This window comes from Giraffa tippelskirchi, chromosome 1 (genome assembly GCF_054371585.1).
Source record: "Giraffa tippelskirchi isolate mGirTip1 chromosome 1, T2T-mGirTip1v1.2.pri, whole genome shotgun sequence".
Taxonomy (NCBI): domain Eukaryota; kingdom Metazoa; phylum Chordata; class Mammalia; order Artiodactyla; family Giraffidae; genus Giraffa; species Giraffa tippelskirchi.
This window is the reverse complement of record NC_137275.1, coordinates 212,857,920-212,882,737: the sequence shown is the minus strand read 5'-3', so window position 1 is coordinate 212,882,737 and position 24,818 is coordinate 212,857,920. Positions and strand designations below refer to the sequence as shown.

At 39.3% G+C, this 24,818-nt stretch overlaps 1 protein-coding gene across 9 annotated transcripts in view; it reads left to right on the top strand.

Annotated features, from left to right (window-relative positions):
* The window catches only part of LOC145520116 (uncharacterized), a 525,123-nt gene that overhangs the window by 148,711 nt on the left and 351,594 nt on the right, over positions 1 to 24,818 (top strand). Inside the window, exons 3-4 of one of the 9 annotated variants that reach the window (XR_014064237.1) lie at positions 5,110 to 5,296; positions 6,216 to 6,391. The exons of 7 other annotated variants lie outside the window; for them this stretch is intronic. The gene's annotated coding sequence lies outside the window, so the exon portion shown is untranslated. Of the gene's footprint in view, positions 1 to 735; positions 4,114 to 5,109; positions 5,297 to 6,215; positions 6,392 to 24,818 lie in introns of those variants that run through there. One more of the 9 variants, XR_014064236.1, reaches the window with a different exon arrangement.

The following is a 24,818-nucleotide window of genomic DNA, read 5'->3' as shown; positions in this document are numbered from 1 at the left end:
TCTCCAGGCCAGAATAATGAAGTGGGTAGCCTTTCCCTTCTCCAGGGGATCTTCCCAACCCAGGGATCGAACTCAGGTCTCCTGCACTGCAGGTGGATTCTTTACCAGCTGAGCCACAAGGGAAGTAGACTCCCAGTAAGGAATAGATATTCTTATCTTGTAGAGCCAATGAGTTCATTTGAAAAATAATTTTCATGGTCAGGTTTTTTTTTGAGGCACAGATATGCTTATCCTTTTGAACCTAGTAGTCTGTAAAATGGGGATAATGGTACTTTGTCTAAAGAAATAAAAAACAGTAAGTGTTCAGAAATTTGTGGCAGTACTGTTTATAATAAGAACATTTCCAAAATTCATTGAAAAGTCTTATAATAGAGAATGAATTAAATAAATTATCTGTCTACTCTGAGGAATACTATATATCCATTACAATAATAACTAAAATTGTGAAGTAATTTGAATAAAACTTACAAGATAATGTCAGATTTAACATTAAGAATCAAAAATTACATTTAAATTATGATTATGAAGATGGAAATAGAAATGTTTATGCACGTGGGCAAGAATTTTTATTGGTAGACCAAACAGAAAAATGGAAAAGACATTTTGGTGACTGATGAAATTCTGAGTATATGTTTTTTCCATTTTAATTTTCATTGCCATCACTCTAGGGTTATTGATGTAAAGATAGTCACTTTTTTTTTTTAAGAAAGAAATCTTTCTCTTCTGTTTAATAAGGTGGTGACCTCTGACTGAAGCTTCACCTTTCATCGCCTGAAGAGCCATATTATATTTTATGCTCTGCGGGACATTGTCTAAATCAGTGGGAACCTTAACCACAAGATTACTTTGGTTGCTGGAAAATGAATTGAAAGTTGGCATTGGTGAGAAGATCTAGAGCAGAAATTCTCTGATGTCTTGTGTTTTCTTTGCTTCTAAGCAAGAAACAAGCAAAGCAAGGCAAGGATGAATTAGCAAAGTCCAGTTTTATAGGAGATATGCCTTTGATCACAAAGACTTCCCTCCTGCACGGACAAGTTATTACAGGGCGGGTGACGGGGGTGGTGAGAGGACTTGAGACTACATCTCACAAGGACTGGTTGAAAGAACTGGGTCAATAGACTGCAAAATGCTTCCTGCCTTAATATTTTTGAAGGCAGGTCAGACAGAAGAGGGACTAGACTTGTTCTACTCAGCCTCAGATTAAAGAATAGACATATCAAGTGACAGAGTTTAGTTCAACACAAGGAAGAATTTTTTATTAGTCAGAGATGTCCCAAAGTAGGACGGTTCAACTCAGGTGGTGAGCTCACTGTTCTCAGAGGTATTGCCATTGGAGGCTGCAGACTCTAGTTGGGGATGTAACACTAGGAAGGTAGGACTTGGTTTTTGAGGTGCCTTTCATCCTGAGATTCTGTGACTCTTCCTGGAACTTTGTTCCTAACAAGTCTTAGGAGCCCACCCTCATCTCCTTTCTTGTCACTCACCCTGAAGCACTGAAAGGAATTACTCCTTTACACCATGTTTCAATAGCACCATTTCCAAAAGAGAGAAGTTTATGACTATTAACTGTGTGAATTTACTGTAGGGATTAATGAGTGTTAGTAATGAAGAATTAACAAGAGATTAAATTTCCCTAGGGACAAATATAATCTGATTGCAATTTATGTGAATCATTTTAGGAGAAAGAGCTACAGATGACAAAATATTCTGACTCAGTATAACTAATATTTATTTTACAAAGTCATTCATTCATGATATATTTATTGAGATCATAAAGACTCTAGGAATTTTCTATAACATATATGACATCCATATGCTCTATAATGCACAAAAATAGTACTGTATAATGCACAAAAAATAATATAGGCACAATTGATTTTTTCTCACAAAACTTCCGGACTTAATCAGTTCAGTTCAGTTCAGTTCAGTCACTCAGTCATGTCTGACTCTTTCGAACCCCATGAACTGCAGCACGCCAGGCCTCCCTGTCCATCACCAACTCCTGGAGTTCACCCAGGCCCATGTCCATTGAGTCGGTGATGCCAGCCAACCATCTCATCCTCTGTCGCCCCCTTCTCCTCCTGCCCTCAATCTTTCCCAGCATCAGGGTTTTTTCAAATGAGTCAGCTCTTCACATCAGGTGGCCAAATTATTGGAGTTTCAGCTTCAACATCAGTCCTTCCAATGAACACCCAGGACTGATCTCTTCTAGGATGGACTGATTGGATCTCCTTGCAGTCCCAGGGACTCTCAAGAGTCTTCTCCAACACCACAGTTCAAAAGCATCAATTCTTTGGTGCTCAGCTTTCTTTATAGTCCAACCCTCACATCATACATGACCGCTGGAAAAACCATAGCCTTAATCAGAATTATTCTAAATCTCTTCTTACTCCTATTTTCTCCCCTCTCACCTTTCATTTATAGTCCATTTAGTATTTTATTTTACGCTACTTTTTCAGAGGGCTTCTTGGATATGTTCAGTCACTGGAAAAGAATATTAAACATGGGTTTGCTTTTCACCAAGTGGTAGTGATTTTTCTACTTTTCCAGACTGTGCTGATTTATGCACATAATTTACAATAAGAGGCCATGAAACTAACAAAGACAGGAAGAATATAGATTATAATTCCAGTGGTTAGTGAGGCAGCCCTTTCTGTGTTATGCTCAGGAAGCAATTTAAAGAGAGGTTTATTGAGTAACAGGGGGATCATCAAGGTAACTGAAGCCAGGAACTCTTCTTTCCTTCTAAACAGTGGGGAGTTATTAATAGGGTTCCATGTTGGAGAATAACTTGTCTTTCTACCATGTGGATATTTGCGTGAATTTAAAGAATGAATAGGAAAGTGCATAATTGAGCTCAGGTGTTACTAATAGTGAGTAGAGATGAGACTGGGAGATTGAGTGCCGGCTTTGGCAGCGCCTTACCAAGGGGCATGGTAGTGGGAAGGGTCAGCTTCAGGGGCAGGTGATATAAGGTGTACTGTCTATAGAGAACTTCAAAACAATAATAAAAAGAATTAAAAGTTGTTTGGCATTTTATCACATGCATTTGCAATTTTCAACAATGTCACTGATACTTTACACTTTGAGAAAATCTTTTGTTCTAAGCTTTAAACAATGACTAGGGTAACTGTTAATAATACACGTATAAGCTTCATAGTAGCACATTTTTGTATCTTATCCTTTCTTTGTCTTCTACACTGATTAAAAAAACTCTGAGTTATGTAATTTATGCTGAGTGTGCATGAACTCAGGGCTTCCCTGGTGGCTCAGAGGTAAAGAACTTGCCTGCAATGAAGGAGACCCGGGCTTGATTCCAGAGTTGGGAAGATCCCTTGGCAACCTACTATAGTATTCTTGCCAGGAAAATCCCGGCAGAGGAGTTTGGTGGGCTGCAGTCCATAGGGTCACAAAGAGTTGGACATGACTCTTTAAGCAGCAGCAGCATGCGTGAACTCAACTACATATATTGGTTTTGAGAGTAAATTCATAGTGGTTTGGAATCTTTACTGCTCATCTAATATGTGCTTTGTCTCCAGCACCTATAGTCCACATATTCCTGTGTTTAAACTGGAGATTTGAAATAAATAATGATAGCACAGTGACTGTGAAGACAAATGGAATTCAAGTTATATCATTCTTTTAGTTTGTATGACCATTTAGAGGTTTTATTTGTGCTTAAAATTTAATATGATCAGACTTCATATGAACTGTGAGATGTAATCTTTTTATTTAGTAGATGCAAGTTTTCACGTATTTGTGAAATAGCCTGCTGACTTTGAATAATATGTTAAGAATTGAAATTTGAAATTTATTCTTCTTTTGAATCGATCATTTTAAAATAATGCTTATTTGTGTTTAGAGTTGAGCAGTTTTGGTCAAGTCCTTTGAGTTACTGAATCATTTTACACTTTTTTCATGAATGAAATCAGTACCTCCTTTGTAGAGTTACTGTGACATTAAATGTGATAATACATGTAAGTATCTAGGATAATACCATGACAACTGTAAATAAATGACCGTTTTATAATAATACTAGAAATAGTTGTTGAACTTTATGAAATGTGTTGTAGATAGAATTTTTATATTAAAGAAATTCAAGCTGAGATCCAAGCCATTAGAGACATTGAGAATTTTCTAGAAATCATTTACCATCTTCGTTATAGGTAAGTGACTAATCTCAATCTTCCATTGATTTAAAAAAAATTTTTTTTTGGAGAAAATGGTGCAGGCACTATCTTAGGTGAGGTATGTAACAGCAAGTAAGACAGACAAGGAGCTTACTAGCAGAACTCTAGTGGAATTAAAAACCCCTGTAGGGACCACTCCGTGAACTTTGTAGACTCAAGCCCCAGTTATGGTCAGCTTTGTGGTGCCTAAAGTAAGTGGGGGAGTAAATAGAATTCCAGATTAACAGTGTGATTTGTTTGAAAGAGCATGACCTGAGTTGAATTCCAGCTTGTGCATGAGCTGTATGAGCTTGGGCAGGTCATTTCACACCTCTGTGATTCAGGTTCCTCATCTCTAAAGTGATGATGATAATGCCTGCCGCACAGGGTAGTTGTGAGAAATAAAGCAAAAATGAAGATAAAAGACACGGTGTTATATTATCCCTGACACATAAGGATACTCAACAGATGTTAGTTCTCCTTTCCTTCTCCTCTTACCAAACTGTGCTGATGAGAACCTAGCTCTTTACATCATCTTTACACACACATATCATCACACACGTGTTGAGGATGGTAGAGGTATGTTGGCTATTTGTTCTAGTAATTAGGGCATACTTGAACGCATGCCTACTGATAGCATTAGGCCCCTCTGTGTTTAATAGGGCAACCACCAATTTCTCCCAAATTGTAGACCTGTACATTTACTCATCTGGTATCTAGACTAAGTACCTATTTGCTTCTGACAAACTATACATGTGGACTTCTTAGTCCATAAGGAGTAGGTCAACTTCAAATACTGTTGGCTTTTGTTATATTCTTTACCATCTTGTGGAGAAAATTAGTAAGAACATACTAACAGTTTTATGTTTTATAGACTTTTTCTTAAACTTTCACTCCATGGAAAGGAATTGCTTATGGGAGAAAATCTATGTCCATATAGATGAGAGATGAAAGACCGGAAGTCTGGTGTGCTGCAGTCCGTGGGGTCACAAAGAATCAGGCACGGTTTAGTGACTGAACAACAACTGACTAAAGCTCGTATGGAATTTAAACCAACCTTAATACCAGTATGATTGGCAGCAGAGACAAAAAGCAGTCTTCTGAGGGAGGAGATGATTTTCAGTGGAGTAAGTGAAAAATCCTGCTGCCCAGTTTTTATAAAACTGTGTGGTAATAATATGACATCCCATTTGGATGAGATAGACACATACTTTCTACCTCCCTAGACAGAGAGAATAACAATAACAATAACAAAATATCATACCTCATCATGATTTTTATTGTTTCAAACTAAGAATACCTCCTCAAATTGATGCTGTCATCTAATGGCTGACAGAAAGTAGTCATCTAAGATCAACTATTCCAAAACCAATTTACTGACTTTTTTTTTTCAATTTACTGAGTTTTAATAAAGATCCTCTGACATTTGACTAGCTTGGAGTTAAGAATCCTGTGTGGTTGTCATCTTATTTGTTTACCTTCACTTACATTTTGCGATTAGTTTATCTTGGAAGATTCACAAGGATATGATATTTCTTAATGTCTAATACTACACAGAAGCTCTGTTGATTCTTTTATTATTGTAGTAGGCATTTAGAAGCACCTTAAATTTTTTTCTGGCTAAAATGAGTGTAGCATTGCATATGATGTAGAACTTTGGGGTCTTGACCCTTCACTGTCTGTGCACCGGACAGAACACATGAATGTACAAAATTTGAACCTGTAACAGGTGTCTGCCTTTATTTCCCAAAGGCTAGTGGTGGGTTGGTCTTTAATCCAAGGGTAATTCTGTTTAAGCAGATGCCAATTCCTAGTAGTATATTCTTATGGTTTCCCTTATCCCCTCTCCTGTTCTTCCTGGAAGTAATATAATCTCCTTGAGTTTTAGGTATAGATTCCATTCCCCCACTATTCCTTGCAAGTAGATGTGTCCATGTCACTAAATGATCGAACAATTGACCTGTGCCACTTTTAGATTACATTTTTACAAGGAAGTTGTTTGCCTTTCACTCTCTTTCTGTCTTTCCTTTGACTCTAAAATATCAGCAACTAGGGCAGCTGCCTTGGATTGAGAAGAAGCTTCTTGTTGAGGATGGTAGAGGTACACTGCCAGCCTGAGTCCCTAGATGACCTTGTGGAGCAGAGATGTCCACCTGTCTTGAACAAATGTCTTATACTTGGACTGTTACATAAGAGAGAAATAAACTTTGGTTTTATCCAAATTACTGTATTTTGGGGTTTCCTTATTACAGCAGCTTAACTTATACCTTCCCCAGATCATCTGACAGATAAATCATTCAGAACCCTCATAGTTCCACAATATTGACTGTTCTGGATGCTGGTCACTTTCAATCCATTATCATTTAATACTTATTAGAAGTTTTCATGTGGGAAGTAAAATTCACAGCGCCCAGCACATGAAGCTGTTAAATGAGTCCTCCAGAATTGCCAGATGTCCTTTTTGGATTAAGACAGACCATCAGAGAATTGTACACCTGGGCTGTCTTGATTTGGCTCCTTGGAGAATTGCTGCATGGATCTGAGCCTTGGCCTTGTGCCATCAGCCCACACTGTGGAATGCTAGCAAACAACCCTGTGAGCCCCACTGCTGCATGTCCTGGAGGATGTGACTGAGGATGTGGTTGCTACTCTTTGTGAGGACCCAGGGGAAATGTTTCTCTCAGACCTTGTACCAGGAATAGTCGTGCTTCTCCTGAGCAACAGGCTTGTTTTGTTTTTTGCGGACACTCTAAATTGTGTAACTGTCTGTCTTTCAAAGCCACCTCAAATCCTTTGGGAACAAGATGGTATAAAATAAAGCTATTCAGAGTCAAGACCAAAGCTTCCTATTTAACTCGTTATATTACTTTTGGAAAAGTCACTTCACTTGGCTTTACTTTCTTTGCTTGTAAGTTACAGATAATGAGTTTTTCCTGTGAAGAGAATGTAATTAATGTTTACAAAGTACTTAGAGTTCACTCAGAACAAGTCATTGTGGAAACTAGCTAATATTTAAATTCTATGAATTTCTGCTGTTCTGTGATTCCCTCTCTTTTAATGTTCTTCCCGAACTTTGCCTGCTCATTCACTTATTCAACAAATTTGAGAATATACTGTTGCACCAAACACCTTGGGAGAATACAATTTAATAAGCCTGTCTGGATCCTTGCTCTCAATAGCATGAGAAGTTGAAGATGTGTTTTCCATTGAATTCAAGTTTTAAATAACAAATTAAGGAGTAAATGGGCTTCCCAGGTGGCTCAGTGAATAAAGAATCTGCCTGCAATGCAGGAGACGCAGACAGACGCGAGTTGGAGTCCGAGGTGAGGAAGATCCTTTGGAGAGGGGCATGGCAATCCACTCCAGTATTCTTTCTTGGAGAATCCCATGGGGAGAAACTCTGGTGGGCTACAGTCCATGAGGTTGCACAGAGTCAGACATGACTGAAGTAACTTACCATGCATGCATCATGCAAAAGAGTAAATAAATACCCTTTTAAAAAAGTTTTGTGGTTGTAGTGAGGAGAAGGAGTAGGGAACAGTGGGAGAGAATATGGTAGTTATAGAAGTGGAATGGAAGGCATCTCTAAGAAGGCAACATTCATGCAAAGATCTGAAGAATTTAAAGGGAACAACTCTACAAAGAACAGAGGAAATAAATCTTAAGGCAAAATAGGGTTGGTATGGTAATTGATCTAAATGCAGACAGTGGTATGAGAGTAGTAGGCAAAGGAAAAAGGGGGACTTTGGAGACAAGGTCAGGGACCATGTCATTTGGGGTCTTGAAAGCCAGAGCATGGAACCTGGATCTTCTTCTCTTACCTTCCGCAGGATCCCCCTTGAAGCACTTTATGGGCCAGAGTGGTGAGGTACGGATAATGTTTTAAGGAGAAATAATTCTGTTTGTATTTCTAATGGGAGATAATCTCAACATAATAAAGAAAATGTTGAGGTGAGGTAAACACTGGAGTTAAGGGAACACAGAGGAGGGGTCCTCTAGCTTTCTCAGGCTAAGTATTACGCTACGTTCCTGTAGCGTATGGTGGCTGAGTTGAGTTGTTGAGGAATGAGGAAGAGTTAGCAGGGAAACGATGAATTAGGCAGAGGTATGTGACAGCCCACTGTGGGTGCTGTTGTTTTTAAGCATCAGGTAAAACAGAGCTGGAGAGGAGATGAAGATGGAGAGGAGGCTAAGCATTGGATCATGGAGAACCTTGAGTGCTTGATGCTTTCTTCCCCATTCCATGGCTGGTAGGTGGTAGGAAGCTGATTTCCATCTAATAATTTTAGGAACATTACTTGAGAAAATATTTTGTGGCAATCTCTTTAACAAAAACTTACTTTTTCCTCCCATGCTTTCTTTGAAATCAAGGTCCTTGGACTACTGATGGCCATGAGTGACTCTTCTGCAGCCTGAGCTAAAGCATTAGGGAGATAGTCATTCTCACCCTTGCTAGTACCTTGTCAGCTCCTGTCACCCCCGTTCCTTCCCCTAGCTCTTGTCTTCTCCAGACTTCTGCAGGGACAGTTAACTGGTGGATGCCGAGCCCACTTCCTAATGTATGTAGAAATGCTTAGTAAAATGTTCTGCAGTTTTGAGATATTGTTATTAATGCTAATAGCATTAGATTTAGAGTCACAGGCTGGTCCTGGGTCCTCTACTTAGCAGGTGAGTGACCTTGAACAGGTTACTTAACTTTTTGAAGCTGTTTACTCACATATATAAAGGGGGGCAGTAGTTACCTTCTTGTTTTTGTGAGAATTAAAAATTGAATATGTATAAAGTGCTTCTGCAGTGCCTGCTTAATAAATTGTAGGTGCTATTGTTCATGCTAGGAAAATAATAATCAAAAGGAAAAGTAAACCTAAAGTTTGTTTTTTCCTGAACACTGAGCATGGAAGACTAGGAGATGGAAAAGCTACTGAAAAAAAATGAGGTAGTTGATCTTGGCCAAGTTCCTTATTTCTTCATTTGAATAGTGAGAACTCCAATTTCCCATTTGTGTAACTTATTGACTAATTGAAAGGAAAAGATGTGATTATAGATGCAAAGTTCCTGGAAAACTGAGAATTTTCTTTTTTGTTCTGTTTACGATGTTGATCAGGATCTTTTTTTTTTTAATTTAAAATTTTTTTTTTATTAATTTATTTTAGTTGGAGGCCAATTACTTTACAATATTTTAGTGGTTTTTGCCATACACTGATACGAATCAGCCATGGGTTTACATGCGTTCCCCTTCCTGAACCCCCCTCCCACCTCCCTCCTCACCCCATCCCTCTGGGTCATCCCATTGCACCAGCCCTGAGCACTTGTCTCATGCATCGAACCTGGAATGGCGTTATGTTTCACATATGATAATATACATGTTTCAATGCTATTCTCTCAGATCATCCCACCCTCACCTTCTCCCACAGAGTCAAAAGACTGTTCTATGCATCTGTGTCTCTTTTTCTGTCTTGCATATAGGGTTATCGTTACCATCTTTCTAAATTCCATATATATGCATTAGTATACTGTATTGGTGTTTTTCTTTCTGGCTTTCTTCACTCTGTATAATGGGCTCTAGTTTCATCCACCTCATTAGAACTGATTCAAATGTATTCTTTTTAGTGGCAATAAATGCTGGAGAGGGTGTGGAGAAAAGGGAACCCTCTTACACTGTTGGTGGGAATGCAAACTAGCACAGACACTATGGAGAACAGTGTGGGGATTCATTAAAAAACTGGAAATAGAACTGCCATATGACCCAGCAATCCCACTGCTGGGCATACACACAGAGGAAACCAGAATTGAAAGAGACACATGTACCCCAATGTTCATCGCAGCACTGTTTATAATAGCCAGGACATGGAAGCAGCCTAGATGTCCATCAACAGACGAATGGATAAAACTGTGGTACATATACACAATGGTCAGAATCTTTTCTAAGAAAAAGATGCCAAAGATTTTATTTGGGGAAATACTTGTGAGGGAAAACAGGGTGGCACTGGAGAAGCTGGCAGAGCTGGCAGAACATGATGGAGGTCTGACCTGAGAGAAGGGGAGAGTTAGAGATGTTGAGTGGAAGCATCTTAGATGGCTGTGCCATCCAAGGAAACTTTGGTAGGGGAGACAACCTTGAGCCAAAGTCGACCAATAGAGTCCTTACAAGTTCTTTCTTTCCAGAATGAGGCACCCAAGCTATTGCTTCTGAGCTCAGTAATTGGCTGGGAAGAGCTTGTGGGATGTGTGGCCTCATCACAAAGAAGTGAATGGCCCCAGAGTGGAGGTGGGGCCATTGGTTAGTTCTGCTTCCTGTAGTTATACATTCTCATGGCCACAACACTTACCATGATGAAAAATCTATTTTCTTAACAGGATATACTGCTTGTAACGAAAATTAATTATTTGGAGTCCCTTTGATGTGTAAGCGAACTCTTCTCAGAAAGTCCGATGGAGCAATTCTTCTGGTGAAAGTCAACAGTGTGCAGTGCTCTGATAATAAGCCCTAAAGGAGCTTGTGAACATGGGCTATGCTTCATCATAAGTGGATCCATGAGAGAGCTATTGGAGAGGTTCTCCCTTAGAGCTGGTACCTTTCTTGATATAACATAGAATTTGTTATTCATCACCTCTGCATCCACTGACTTTTTAAAGAGAAATGAAAAGTACTCTCAACAGTTACTTGTGTTGGTAAAGCATTTCACATTTTATGCTTTCGTACATGATTGGCACAAAAATCTTGAATGAGAACTTCCATTTTAGAGGGATCAAAGTAAGGATCAGAAAGGTTAAACAAGATGTCCAAAGCACAGGAATCATAAGTAGCTAAGTGGAGACTTGAACTCATATGTTGTAATATTTCTAGCCTGTGTTACTGCTGCACAGAGTTTGCCAGCACCTTTAATTTGATAAAAAAGAACCGACAAGGCCCTACTGTATAGCACAGAGAACCCTACTCAGTGTGGCAGCCTGAATGGGAGGGGAGTATGGGGGGAGAATGGATACATGTATATGTATGGCTGAGGACCTTCGCTGTCTACCTGAAACTATCACAGCATTGTTAATTGGCTATACTCCGATATAAAATTAAAAGTTAAAAAAAAAGAGAAACATTCTGAATCTTTTTTTTTTTTTTTTTATCATTGCTCCCAGTTTGAATGTCCTCATTTTATAAATAATGGAAAAAGCTGGAGAGGCTCCTCAGGAAAGCATTAGATGTTTAAAAATGAGCCCTTGGAGGAGCATTGAAAGGGATCGGAGTCCCTCACTTTTGAAAAGGAAAGCTAAGGGTTGACTTCATTACCTGCTTTTTTTTAATTATTATTATTTGTTTTGCCATACACTGACATGAACCCACCATGAGTGTACATGTTTTCCCCTTCCAGAACGCCCCTTCCACCTCCCTCCCCATCCCATCCCTCCAGGTCATCCCGGTGCACCAGCCCCAAGCACCCTGTATCATGCATTGAACCTGGACTGGCGATTCGTTTCACATATGATAATTTACATGCTTTAAGATGTAAGGGGTTACTATGAGGTAGAAATGGACAAGTTGCTCATCTTCAGAGACTTCTGAATGTGTCTGTTATCTCATAATGTGATGACTTGAATCATGTGAGATGCATGGCACAGCTCATTTGGCCTTGATGTTGGTATTACAAAAATCTGTCACTTTGTCTATTTATTCATGCAGCAAATATTTAGTGAGTGCCTACTATTTTCCAGGCACTATTTGAGTGCTAAGGATTTATATAGTGGAGGTTAGACAAGGTCTCTACCTTTACCAATCTTATATCTTAGTGGGTGGAAGCAGACTGTTTATAAATAAATAGATAGATAACAAGTCCAGATAGTGATAAGTGCTGTGGAAACAATAAAACAGTGTTATGTGGTGGAGAGAGACTCCAGATACTTTGGACTCAGTGGCATGAGAAAGTGTATCTAACGAGATATCATTTAATCTGAGAACTTGGAAATGAGAAGGACTCACCTGTGCAAAGATTTAGAGGAAGAACATCCCAGGCAGATATAACATCAGTGTAAGGTAATGTCTGGGCTGAGCCTTTTGAAGCTGGCGATACAGTGGAGGGAGCACAACAGGGCAAGGGATACCCCAAGGTGCAGATATTTTGACTAAGGATTTGAAGCTCTTTCTAGGAATGGTGACTGGTGCTATTTAGCTGGAGGTAGAGTTCATGTGGAGCCATGATTCTCAAACGTGAATGTGCTTCAGAATTACTAGGAGGCCTTGTTAAAACCTGGATTGTTGGACCCCATCCCTAGAGTTTCAGATTCAGGTCATCTGTTCATGAAGCTTGAATGTTTCTTATAAGTCCCCAGACAATCTGATGCTGCTGATCTGGGGACCATGCTTTGAGAATCACTGGTAAGATTACCATTTTGCATAAAATTGTTACTAATACTAATAAGAAAAAAACTAACATTTGCTAAACCTTCAATATAGGAAATCCCTGATGATAGGGACTTCATAGATTCTTTTATGGAATCCATATAACAGTCTAATGAAATAGCAATTATGACCACCCCCATTTTACAGTGTAAGATAAACACAGAGAGATCAAATAATATCTTGATGCTCATAAGGCTTCTACACAAAGGAAGTAGTTGAACTGGGAGTGAACCATGACTTTGGAATTCCAGAGCTCTTTACCACCATACTACAATTTACCTCCAGAATCCAGTGAGGTAGAGAGGTAGCAGCTGTCTGGGTAATTTGATCAATATGGGATGAAGGAATCATAAAAGGAAAATGCAGCAAGGGTATATTGTGTCCAGTTGGTTCTCTACTCAGCACACCTTCCCTTTTGCTCTTTCTTAAGAGAATCCCAATTTTATTCAGATGCCACCTTTCCAGTTCTGGGGGGTAAAACTTAATTACTTTGAGTCTAGGTCTATCACTACATGGCATTTTTGGGCAACTGTTATTGGTTCTAGGTAGAATGTGTGTCCTAAACTGGTCACATTAGACTAAATGGAAGCCATATATAGTCATCCCTCAGTATCTTTGTTGGATTGGTTCTAGGACTGCCACAGACACCAAAATCCAGGGATGCTCAAATCTCTTACATAAAATGGTGTTGTATTTTTGTATAATCTACCCATTTCCACCTATATACTTTAAATCATCTTTAGTTACTTATAATACCTAATACAATGTAAATGCTCTGTAAATACAATTGTAAATGCTGTGCAAGTTCAGTTCAGTTCATTTGCTCAGTCGTGTCCGACTTTTTGCAACGCCATGGACTGCAGCATGCCAGGCCTCCCTGTCTATCACCAACTCCTGGAGTTTACTCAAACTCATGCCCATCGAGTTGGTGATGCCCTCCAACAATCTCATCCTCTGTCATCCCCTTCTTTTCCTGCCTTCAATCTTTTCCATCATCAGGGTCTTTTGAGTCAGCTTTTCGCATGAGGTGGCCAAAGTATTGGAGTGTCAGCTTCAACATCAGTCCTTCCAATGAATATTCAGGACTGATCTCCTTTAGGATGGACTGGTTGGATCTCCTTGCAGTCCAAGTGACTCTCAAGTCTTCTCCAACACCACAGTTCTGAAGCATCAATTCTTTGGCACTCAGCTTTCCTTTTAGTCCAACTCTCACATCCATACGTGACTACTGGAAAAACCATAGCCTTGACTAGATGGACCTTTGTTGGCAAAGTAATGTCTCTGCTTTTTAATACGCTGTGTAGGTTGGTCATAACTTTCCTTCCAAGGAGTAAGTGTCTTTTTATTTCATGGCTGTAGTCACCATCTGCTGTGATTTTGGAGCACAAAAAAATAAAGTTTGTCACTGTTTCCACTGTTTCTCCATCTATTTGCCATGAAGTGATGGGACCGGATACCATGATCTTAGTTTTCTGAATGTTGAGCTCTAAGCCAACTTTTTCACTCTCCTCTTTCACTTTCATCAAGAGGCTCTTTAGTTCTTCTTCACTTTCTGCCATAAGGGTGGTGTCATACGCATATCTGAGGTTATTGATATTTCTCCCAGCAATCTTGATTCCAGCTTGTGCTTCCTCCAGCCCAGCGTTTCTCATGATGTACTCTGCATATGAGTTAAGTAAGCAGGGTGACAATATACAGCCTTGACATACTCCTTTTCCTATTTGGAACCAGTCTGTTGTTCCATGTCCAGTTCTAACAGTTGCTTCTTGACCTGCATACAGATTTCTCAAGAGGCAGGTCAGGTGGTCTGGTACTCCCATCTCTTTCAGAATTTTCCACAGTTTATTGTGATCCACAGTCAAAGGCTTTGGCATAGTCAATAAAGCAGAAATAGATGTTTTTCTGGAACTCTCTTGCTTTTTAGATGAGCCAGTGGATGTTGGCAACTTGATCTCTGGTTCCTCTGCCTTTTCTAAATCCAGCTTGAACATCTGGAAGTTCACGGTTCACATATTGCTGAAGCTTGGCTTGGAGAATTTTGAGCGTTACTTTACTAGTGTGTGAGATGAGTGCAATTGTGCGATAGTTTGGGCATTCTTTGGCATTGCCTTTCTTTGGGATTGGAATGAAAACTGACCTTTTCCAGTCCTGTGGCCACTGCTGGCAGATTTCCAGATTTGCTGGCATATCGAGTGCAGCACTTTCACAGCAAGTAACTGTGCAAGTAGTTGCAGACAGATTCAACTTTTGCTTTTGAAGCTTTCTGGAATTTTTTCCCCTAAATATTTTCAATCCATGGTAGGAGAATATGGAACCTGGGGATGTGGAGTGTTGACTGTATGCCATGGCTGGAAGAACAACTTTCTCCTTCTCTTTCTTGTTATTGCTGGTAATCATTTTCAACCACACAAACAAGCAGTCTCTATACTGAGTTGAAATCCTGAGGCTGCAGAATGGGGAGAAGAAGAAAGCTTTTGATGACACAGAACTGTCATTGAACCAGGAAATCCAGAAGCTTTCTTGACTTCTGGACTTTGTGAATATGAAATAACCATTTTCCCTGTCACCTGAGCCAGTTTGAATCAGGGTAACAGGCACCTGAGAGCTTCATAACTGATAGGATGAGCACTACAACCCATGAAGGAGAATGTTTGTAATATATAAGCTTTAACATAAAAACGAGAAGTAAATGTTATAAGCCTGTGGGATGTTGGGGGGATAATGGCAGGTGTTTACTCTGTGATGCTGTCTGCAAGTGAGGAAGTATGGGGAAAGGAAAAGGAAGAGTGAAATTGCGGCGATTTCTCTGTAATGGCCGTGGTCCCTCACACCGTCTAGAATGCTCTCAGTAAATTCGGATGTCTTTAAAGAAATGGTGGTGTCACCACATCTCATTACTTTCTCTTCTTCTCTGTATTCCGCCTCAGAATAAGTGTATAATTCATACTTTAGCAGTCTAGGTGATATGATCAAAAACACTTTGACCAAAGCAGTTTGATGAAGAAGAGCTGGCCAGTACAATGATGTGACTGAAATGATCATCTGATAAAAAAGTATGTTTTACAATCTTTTTTTTTCACATAAGTCTAATATTAGTTGGTGATTTTTTACTTTCTGTGTCTCCCTGTTTGTTGCAAGGAAAGGCTGAAATAGTCCATATGTCTGTTAATAAGTGATTAACTGGAAAAGTAAGTAACCAGTAATAGAGGATTAGCTGGAAGAACTTAAATGGCAAAAATAGATTAATTGAAAGAAATTGAATATCCTTTACAAAAATAAAAGCATAGCCAAGTAAGAGGGTAAGCATAATTGAATTAGGATTATAAAAATTTTAAGAGGGAAAAATGAATTTTCAAACTCATAAATTTCCAAATTCCAGATCCTCTTCTTCTTTACTGTTATTTAATTTAAAAATAATTGAATTCTTACTGATATTTACTTTTTTCAAGCCAGACATTTTTCTTTTCTTGGCCCACACCACATGGTTTGTGGGATCTTAGTTCATAGACCAGGGATCAAACCCTGGATTTTGGCAGTGAAAGCGTGGAGTCCTAACCACTTGACCACCAGGGAATTTCCCTGCTGTTTATTTTAAATCGTATTACAGAAGGATCAGAAAAATAAGAAAGAGCATAATCTCACATCCCACTTGCTCAGGAATAAACACTGCCAACATTTGATTTATTTCCCTTTAGATTTTGAATGCAGAGATAATAATTTATGTATTTCTACATGGATATTGTTGACTGAAAAAAAATGCACAACTTAAAAATTGAGAAGTATGTTTTATTTGGAGAACTTATGAGGACTTAAGCCTGGGAGACAGCCTTTCAGATAGCTCTGAGGGACTGTTCTGAAGAGATAAGGGAGGAGCCAGCATGTATAGGAGTCCTTGCAAGAAAAAAAAAACCCAGGTAGTCTGAATATCAAAAGGTTATTGCTAATTAAAGAAGACCAGACATCTCATATATAGCTTTCATTATGTTGAGGTATGTTCCTTCTATTCCTGCTTTCTGGAGAGTTTTTATCATAAATGGATGTTGAATTTTGTCAGACTTTTGCTGCATCTTGAGATAATCATATGGTTTTTATCTTTCAATTTGTTAATGTGATGTATTACATTGATTGATTTGCAGATATTAAAGAATCTTTGCATTCCTAGGATAAAGCCCACTTGGTCATGATGTATGATCTTTTTAATATGTTGTTGGATTCTGTTTGCTAGAATTTTGTTAAGGATTTTTGCATCTACGTTCATCAGTGATATTGGCCTGTAGTTTTCTTTTTTTGCGGCATCTTTGTCTGGGTTTGGTATTAGGGTGATGGTGGCCTCATAGAATGAGTTTGGAAGTTTACCTTCTTCTGTAATTTTCTGGAAGAGTTTGAGTAAGATAGGTTTTAGCTCTTCTCTGAATTTTTGGTAGAATTCAGCTGTGAAGCCATCTGGTCCTGGGCTTTTGTTTGCTGGAAGATTTCTGATTACAGTTTCGATTTACATCTCAAGTTAGTCAGTAGTGCTTTTCTACATATGGGAAGATGCAGGAGTCTGGGCTTATTGAAATTATTCCTTTGATACGTGCCTTGAGTCTTTAGGGCCACCATCCTCTTTTTCCTCACCCTGAATCCCCTCATATGCACTATCGTGGGTTGGGGGTTTGCTGCAGTGGCTGACGTCTTGATAGCTGCCACATCCTTTGTTTACTGATATGGCAGGAAACATTTTTTGTCCACAACATAATGTACATGCTAGTATATTAGTATTTTTCGAAGCAACATACACGTTCAGTTGAGTCGCTCAGTCGTGTCCACCTCTTTGCGACCCCATGGACTGCAGCACAGGTTTCCCTATCCATCACCCACACCTGGAACTTGCGCAAACTCATTTGAGTCAGTGATGCCATTCAACCGTCTCATCCTCTGTCGTCCCCTTCTCCTCCTGCCTTCAGTCTTTCCCAGCATCAGGGTCTTTTGAAATGAGTCAGTTCTTAGCATCAGGTGGCCAAAGTATTGGAATTTCAGCTTCAGCATCAGTCCTTCCAATGAATATTCAGGACTGATTTCCCTTGGGATAGACTGGTTGGATCTCCTTGTAGTCCAAGGGACTCTCAAGAGTCTTCTCCAACACCACAGTTCAAAAGCATCCATTCTTCAGTGCTCAGCTTTCTTTATGATCCAACTCTCACATCCATACGTGACTACTGGAAAAACCATAGCTTTGACTGTATGGATCTTTGTTGGCAAAGTAATGTCTCTGCTTTTTAATATGCTGTCTAGGTTGGTCATAACTTTTCTTCCAAGGAGCAAACGTCTTTTAATTTCATGTTAGTACTTTTCTAAGCAACATACATGTATATGTTGGTATTTTTCTACACAGAGGATTTACACAATTTTTAGAATAAAACAAAATGTAACTCAGACAATAAGTTTTTAAATGTTTCATGACTTTGGCCACTAAAGTAATTCCAAAATATGTTTCTTAAAATCATGGAAGGAAAGGGATAGTTGAAAATGAAAGGGAAATAAATAAATAAGGAGAATATTTTTGAAACAAATACCTAGAAAAACAGATAAATATGTTTAAGACATGTAAAATGTTTTCCAAACTGCCCTGTTGTTCATTTAGGTTAACAATACCCGGAGAAGTCAGTGATTGGGGATACTTTTGAATCTAATTGTAATTAATCTTTTGTGTTGATCATCGTTTTTGATCATCCCATGGAGGGGGTGGTGGTGGTGGTGGTGGTAATTGTTATGGTGAATCAGAATTGATATGGCATTCAACCAAGAAGCACTAACTTGACTCATTTATCTTTCTTTACATAAGACTGTGATTTTAAAACTAGAAGTCATATGGCAAACCAGGAATGCCCTCCAGCTCTGGGCAACCTTGTTCTGCCCTGGGCAAACCAGGACAGTTGGCCACTTAAAGCTTTTTCCTCTGAATGCTGGGGAGTAATACAGTCCTCTTCCTTAGAAGAGTAAAGGCAGTTTGAAGAGCTGTCTTTGGGCCTGAAAGGTAAAACATAGTTGCTTTGTCTCTTGCATTTGCAAGGGTTAATACAGCAGTGAACAGGAAAAAGAAGTAATTTGGACTACAGACTAATTTAAGTGTTGAACTTTGGGTGACTCAAAGTAGGGGAACAAAGGCCCAGCCCCTTGGTCTTGTCATAGTGTCCTGTGCCCCTCTACTCCTTCTGAGTCCATTTTCCCATTGGGGATGTGAAGATTTCCTGAGCTACCCCGAGTCAAGGAGCTCAGAAATCAACCAGAGGTAGACGAGAACAATTTGCTAGAGAGGAAGAGTATAACACCTCCAAAGGAAGTGAAGCATGGGAAAAGGAGGGCTAAGATGATAAGATCAATAGAGTGAGTAATGTCCTCACTAGCTGCTGTGAGAGATTTCATATTAATACAGTTAAGAACACATACCACTGTTACAAAAAACAAAAAGAAGCACAGAACACCGTTTTATATTAATAGTTTGAGGTGGTTATTCTCTGCCAAGGAAGAAGAACATGCAGCAGAAGCATGAAAAGCAACTGGAAGAATGGGAATAGGCTAGACTGTCACACGCAGTGGATGCTATTGCATTTTGGATTCTGTGTGGGTGTTCATGACTTTCTTAGGTTGGAAGAGATGGTCAAGTATTGACCATCAGCTGGAAGAGAACAGACTTATGGATGATTTATTTTGTTAAACAGTTGATGCTTCATTGTATTTAAGGAGGAAATTGATGTAAAGGAAAAAGTGACCTAATAGTGCTTTTACCAAATTAGTAGTATCAAAATATGTTCTAAAAATATCTTGACAAATTTATCTAGTCTCAGTTATTTCTTTCTAGCTGTCTCTCTATCTATCATGTTGTCTTACTTGTTTTGTTTTAACTTGTTTGGGATTTGGTTTTCAAATGGACAAGGACTTCTGTTTCTAGCTAAGGTGGAATAAAAGGGACTGGATAGATCCTCCTGCCGCACCCCACTCCAGTACTCTTGCCTTGAAAATCCCATGGACGGAGGAGCCTGGTGGGCTGCAGTCCATGGGGTCGCTAAGAATTGGACACGAATGAGCGACTTCACTTTCACTTTCCACTTTCATGCATTGGAGAAGGAAATGGCAACCCACTCCAGTGTTCTTGCCTGGAGAATCCCAGGGACGGGGGAGCCTGGTGGGCTTCCATCTGTGAGGTCGAGAGAGTCAGACATGACTGAAGTGACTTAGCAGCAGCAGCAAACTACCCCCTAAAACTAAACAAAAAATATGAGGCAATCATTTCAAGATACTGGACATCAGGCCGTAAGATATCTTTGATCCTTAAGTGATGAGAAACGAATGAGGTGAACATTATGAATGTCCCAGTTTACTGTCTGGAGAAATTTCCTGGTCATGGTTTAGGAGGGGTTGATATAGAGAGCCCAGAAAATACTGTGGTAGAATTATTAAGTTATTAAGGAAAAAATAATCTAAACCACAAATAAACTGCAGACAGGAGATGGAGATTCCTCTGCAAGACCCCATCAGCTCTCCTGTAAAGAGGCAGACTCTGAAGTTTACCAGCATGGAACAAAGAGAAGAGTCAATAGACAACAGGGCACAGGACTCAACAAGAGGGAGGAGCAATGCTGCGGTAGCTTGGGCTTCCTCAGTTTCCTGGTAAGGAGGGATTGGTTGTTAATATCAGAACCACAGTGTGGCTTGGTTCAAAAATTATTTGCAACTTGTTTTGTGGTATTTTTGCTTAAAGACATAATGAAATGTACACAATTCATTTTGAAGGATGGGGCTCCTTTTTGTTGAGTTCCTGTTTTGTTTTTAAGTCCTTCATCAACCTATAAGGAAGGGGCCTGAACTGAGTGTGACCCAGTCAGGATTTGTTGTCCCTTATCCTGGTTCCATGAGTATTTGTTGCCATTTTCAGGAAAGAAGCCTGAAGAGGACTCATTCTTATCTAGGTTGACTAACCTTCACATTTCTAGTGTTAAGAAGTAAGGAAGCAAAACTGAGGTGAATATGACTGATTCATGTTCAGGTTTGACAGAAAACAACAAAATTCTGTAAAGCAATTATCCTTCAATTAAAAAGTAAGTAAATAAAAAAAGAGTGATGTGAAAGCAAAAGTTTTAAAAAATAAAACAAAAATGAAATTCATGGACAGATTTCTGTGTGTGTATTATTTCCTAAAATGAGGTGGAGTTTTTCTGGAAGGTTTTATACCAGAGATTTGCTAGTACCTGACACTGATTTTATATTCATATATATAATGACAAAATGATATATAGTCCTATAATCAGGTTAATCTTTTAATTGCTATTTCTTATAAGGAATGTGAATTATTTAAATTAATTAAAAATTTGTTTTAATTGGAGGATAATAACTTTACAATATTGTGATGGTTTTTTCCATACATCAGTATGAATTGGCCATAGGTATACATGTGTCCCCTCCATCCTGAACCCTCCTCCCTCTTCCCCCCCATCCTAACCCTCTAGATTGTCACAGAGCACTGACTTTGTATGCCCTGCGTCATACATCAAACTCACACTGATCATCTGTTTTATATATGGTAATGTATATGTTTCAATGTTGTTTTCTCAAATCATCACACTCTCTCCTTCTCCCACTGAGTCCAAAAGTCTGTTCTTTATGTCTGTGTCTCCTTTGCTGCCCTGCATGTAAGATCATCAGTACCATCTTTCTAGATTCCATATATATGTGTTAATGTACGGTATTTGTCTTTCTCTTTCTGATGCACTTCACTCTGTATAATAGGCTCTAGGTTCATCCACCTCATCAGAACTGACTCAAATGCATTCCTTTTTATAGCTGAGTAATATTCCATTGTGATGTATAATAAATGTTTTTGAATTTCTACTATTTTCCTACATAGGTTTCCTATGTGGGAAAAAGGTGAGCTCCTCCTCTGAGGGCTCTTATGGTCTGGGAGTGTGGGGTTAGGGTGGCAGAATGCCAGGTGGGGACAGAGTTGAGGGAGGCTGAAAGACAGGCACACACATACTGATGGAATGTGGTAACTGGAGCTAGAATTGTTCTTTAGAGGTTCCGTGAATAAGCTGGAGTTTTGACTTGTAGGAAGCAAAGAAGATCTTATATGGATTTATACTAAAGTGAAAGATCATACCCACAAGTCTCCTGGGTATCCTCAGGCATGTGGGCTTTGCTGCATGTAAAATGTTTTTGTGGCTTCAACTTAAAAACAAAGTTAAGCGTCAAGGTTTAGGACAAGTATTTTCTGGGATGTCACTATTATACCTCACCATAAATAGCTGGAAACATCATAACATTATTTTGGTATCTTATGTATGACGTTAGTGCTTAGGCGTGAATACAAAGTCACGTTCCTGGAGTTGGTATGTCAGGCCAACACCCCACATTCCCATCAAGTTTGGTCCTGTGGCAGTAGGTGTTTGCTTTCAAGTTTGGGTTGAGTCACTGTCATGATGACTCTCCATCCAAGAACTGGGGCATTTTTGGGGGTCCCAGAATCAGAAGCAAGTGTGAACTGGTGTTTGTGAGACTTCCGGGCTAGAAACAGTGACTGAGATGGGCTGGTAGAGAAGGGAGGGGATTTGGACTAGAGATGGCATGCGGTGGAATGGCAGACGCCACGCTGAGCTGCATTCTGAAAGTGGAACAGCACCTCTCGAACAGGGGTCAGAAGAGGGTTAATGGGTAGGTTTCATTAGACAAAAATATTTAAAAAGTCATAAAAGTCAAAAGGCAGCCTTACAGAAAGCATTAGCTTTGTGATTAAAGTATCAAGCTACTAATTATTCAGGGGAAGGTTGTTTGTCCAGACTTAGGTGTGAGATGCAGCGCTGTGAGTCATGGGGGATTTGGTTGTTCCAACCAGAAAAACCAGAATAGGTCTTAAGGGCAGAATCCCATAGGATTAGCAGAGACCCTACTAAAATAACTTGCACATGCAAGGGTTTATTTTCTTACATGAATGAAGTGAGGGAATAGGTTGTCCAGCCCTGGTATGGCAGCCCCACAAAGTCCTCAAGGGCTTGGACTCTTGGCTTTCAGCATTGCCATTCTTAGGGTGTACCCCTCATATCGATAGTCCAAAATGGTAGCTGCCTTCATATAGCCATATTACTGTGTCCTTTATCGATACTAAGGGAACTTAGGCCCCCTGGCTTTGTCTGTGGGCTTTTTAATTTTTGGTTGATCATCATTGTATCAGTTAGAATGTTCTTACAAACTGCTTGGTGAGGTTAGAGAATTATTAACTATTAACAAGGAAATGTGTAAGAACTGCACTTTATAATAATGTAACTCTGCTGGAAATGTTGGTTTGTATGATTTAATCTTTAAAGACCACTGTATCAGAAGTAGAACCATCTAGTATTTCTCCCTAACTTTATAGGAAAGGAAGCCAAGGTATAGAGCAGGGTCAAATAGCTAGCTGGTCCTTTGGCGGAGTTTACCTAGGACCTCCAAATTGGAACATGCTGCTGTAGGCAGAGTTTAGTTTTAGAGACTGTTCAGTGGTCAGTGAAGTACAGTACATGAGTGTCCACCATCTAAGTGACCTTGAGGAAGTTACTTTTTAAAGCCCTTATTTCCTCGTCTTAAAACAGGGGTGACAACAGTGCTTACCCTTAAAGGGCTGTGGTAAAGATCAGAGGGAATATGCTATGAATCGCTAGGATAGTGACTGGCACATATTAGGTGGCATGTAAATGATTATTTAAAAAGGAAAATAAACTTTTATTAGAAGAGAAAAATGACCCCTGGGTGTGTAAGATTAGAACTTTCTTTTTCTAACCCCCCTTTTGGTCACTAATATAGCAATAATATAATGACATTTTATGGGGCATGAGTATTTTATAGGTTATCAAATAATTTCATATGCATTATATAATTTGGTCTGCACAGAACCCTGCAAACTGGATCCTGTTAGGTTCTTTTTAAGCTAAAGATGCTAAGGGTCAAAGAAGCAAAATGATTTGTTTAAATTCAAACATCTAGTCAGTGACAGACCCTAATGAACTTTCCTGGTAATACTATTATTGTTATAATTTTTATAGCACTTAACCATGTACCAACAGCAGTGTGCTGCAGTTGTTTTTTTTTTTTTTTATTCATTTCAAGTGTCTCTCACCATCCTAGCAAGCCTATATGGTATTATCCCCATTTTATAGGTGGCAAAATTGAGGCCCGGAGAGGTTAAATAATTTACCTCAAGTCCCATAACTAATTAATGGAGTTATAAGAATTCAAAACAAGATCTGCTTAAGACCAAATCCCTTGTCCTTTTTGCTCTAACACACTAACACTTTATTACCATTTTCTAGAAGAAAAGATGGATTGTTGGTTCGTTGGCTGTGAGGGCTTTGACATGATTGTGCCTTTCCATTTTTATATTCCTTGATCACAGTGCCTGGCACCAAGCCCAGTGTCTGGCATGATGAACGTGAACTGATCTAAATAGAACTGGAGCCTTGTTGGTCATCTCTCTGCCCTCCAGTGAGGTTAAGAAGTTGAGTAGCTAGAAACCTGGCCCTTGACTCAGCTGGAGCTTGGTGTCAGGTCTCTACTTGAAACTATCAAAGTCGTTTAGTTTCTTCTCCATCACTGAATGTCATCAGATATCACTTCCTTTGCATTTTTTGGCTCTTCACTGGGAAACTGCTCAATGTTGTGATTTCACTGGTCTGTAGCAGAACAAGGGCTCAGTAATGAAATGATAATTGAATTGTTAGTGAAAACAGGCTTTGATCAAATGGAAACCTCAGTTCTTTGCCAGTTGGGAACGTTCAAAACAGCCCCTGTGGGGAGCGTGATGTATGGATTCAGCTCTGCTATCAGTGATTAAAAAGAATTGTAGAAAGAGGAAGATGGACAGTGTTCAGAGATTAAGACTCTAAACAATCCTTGGGCACTTGATAGACAAATGGAGGCTGAAAGGTAATGACTTAGGTAGATTTTACCCAAATGGAGGGTCAAGATTACTCATTCTCAATCATACAGATGAGGATCCTGACTTGGATACGGCAACGGCTAATATAAAGTCATAAAACAAATTGGCAGTAGGTCTTAGCTTGGGACTCAGGCTCTTTATTTTCCATCTAGGACTCTTTTCTCTCAAGATTCATGATTGATTGGCTGTAGTGGGTGATGAGAATGCCCTGAGGATGCCCCCTATGCTTCCAGGTCTAATCCTGGGGGAAGGAGGAAAAGAGGTAACCAAGGGTGTTGTGTTTGACAAGTTTACTTATGCAACTAGTATGGTA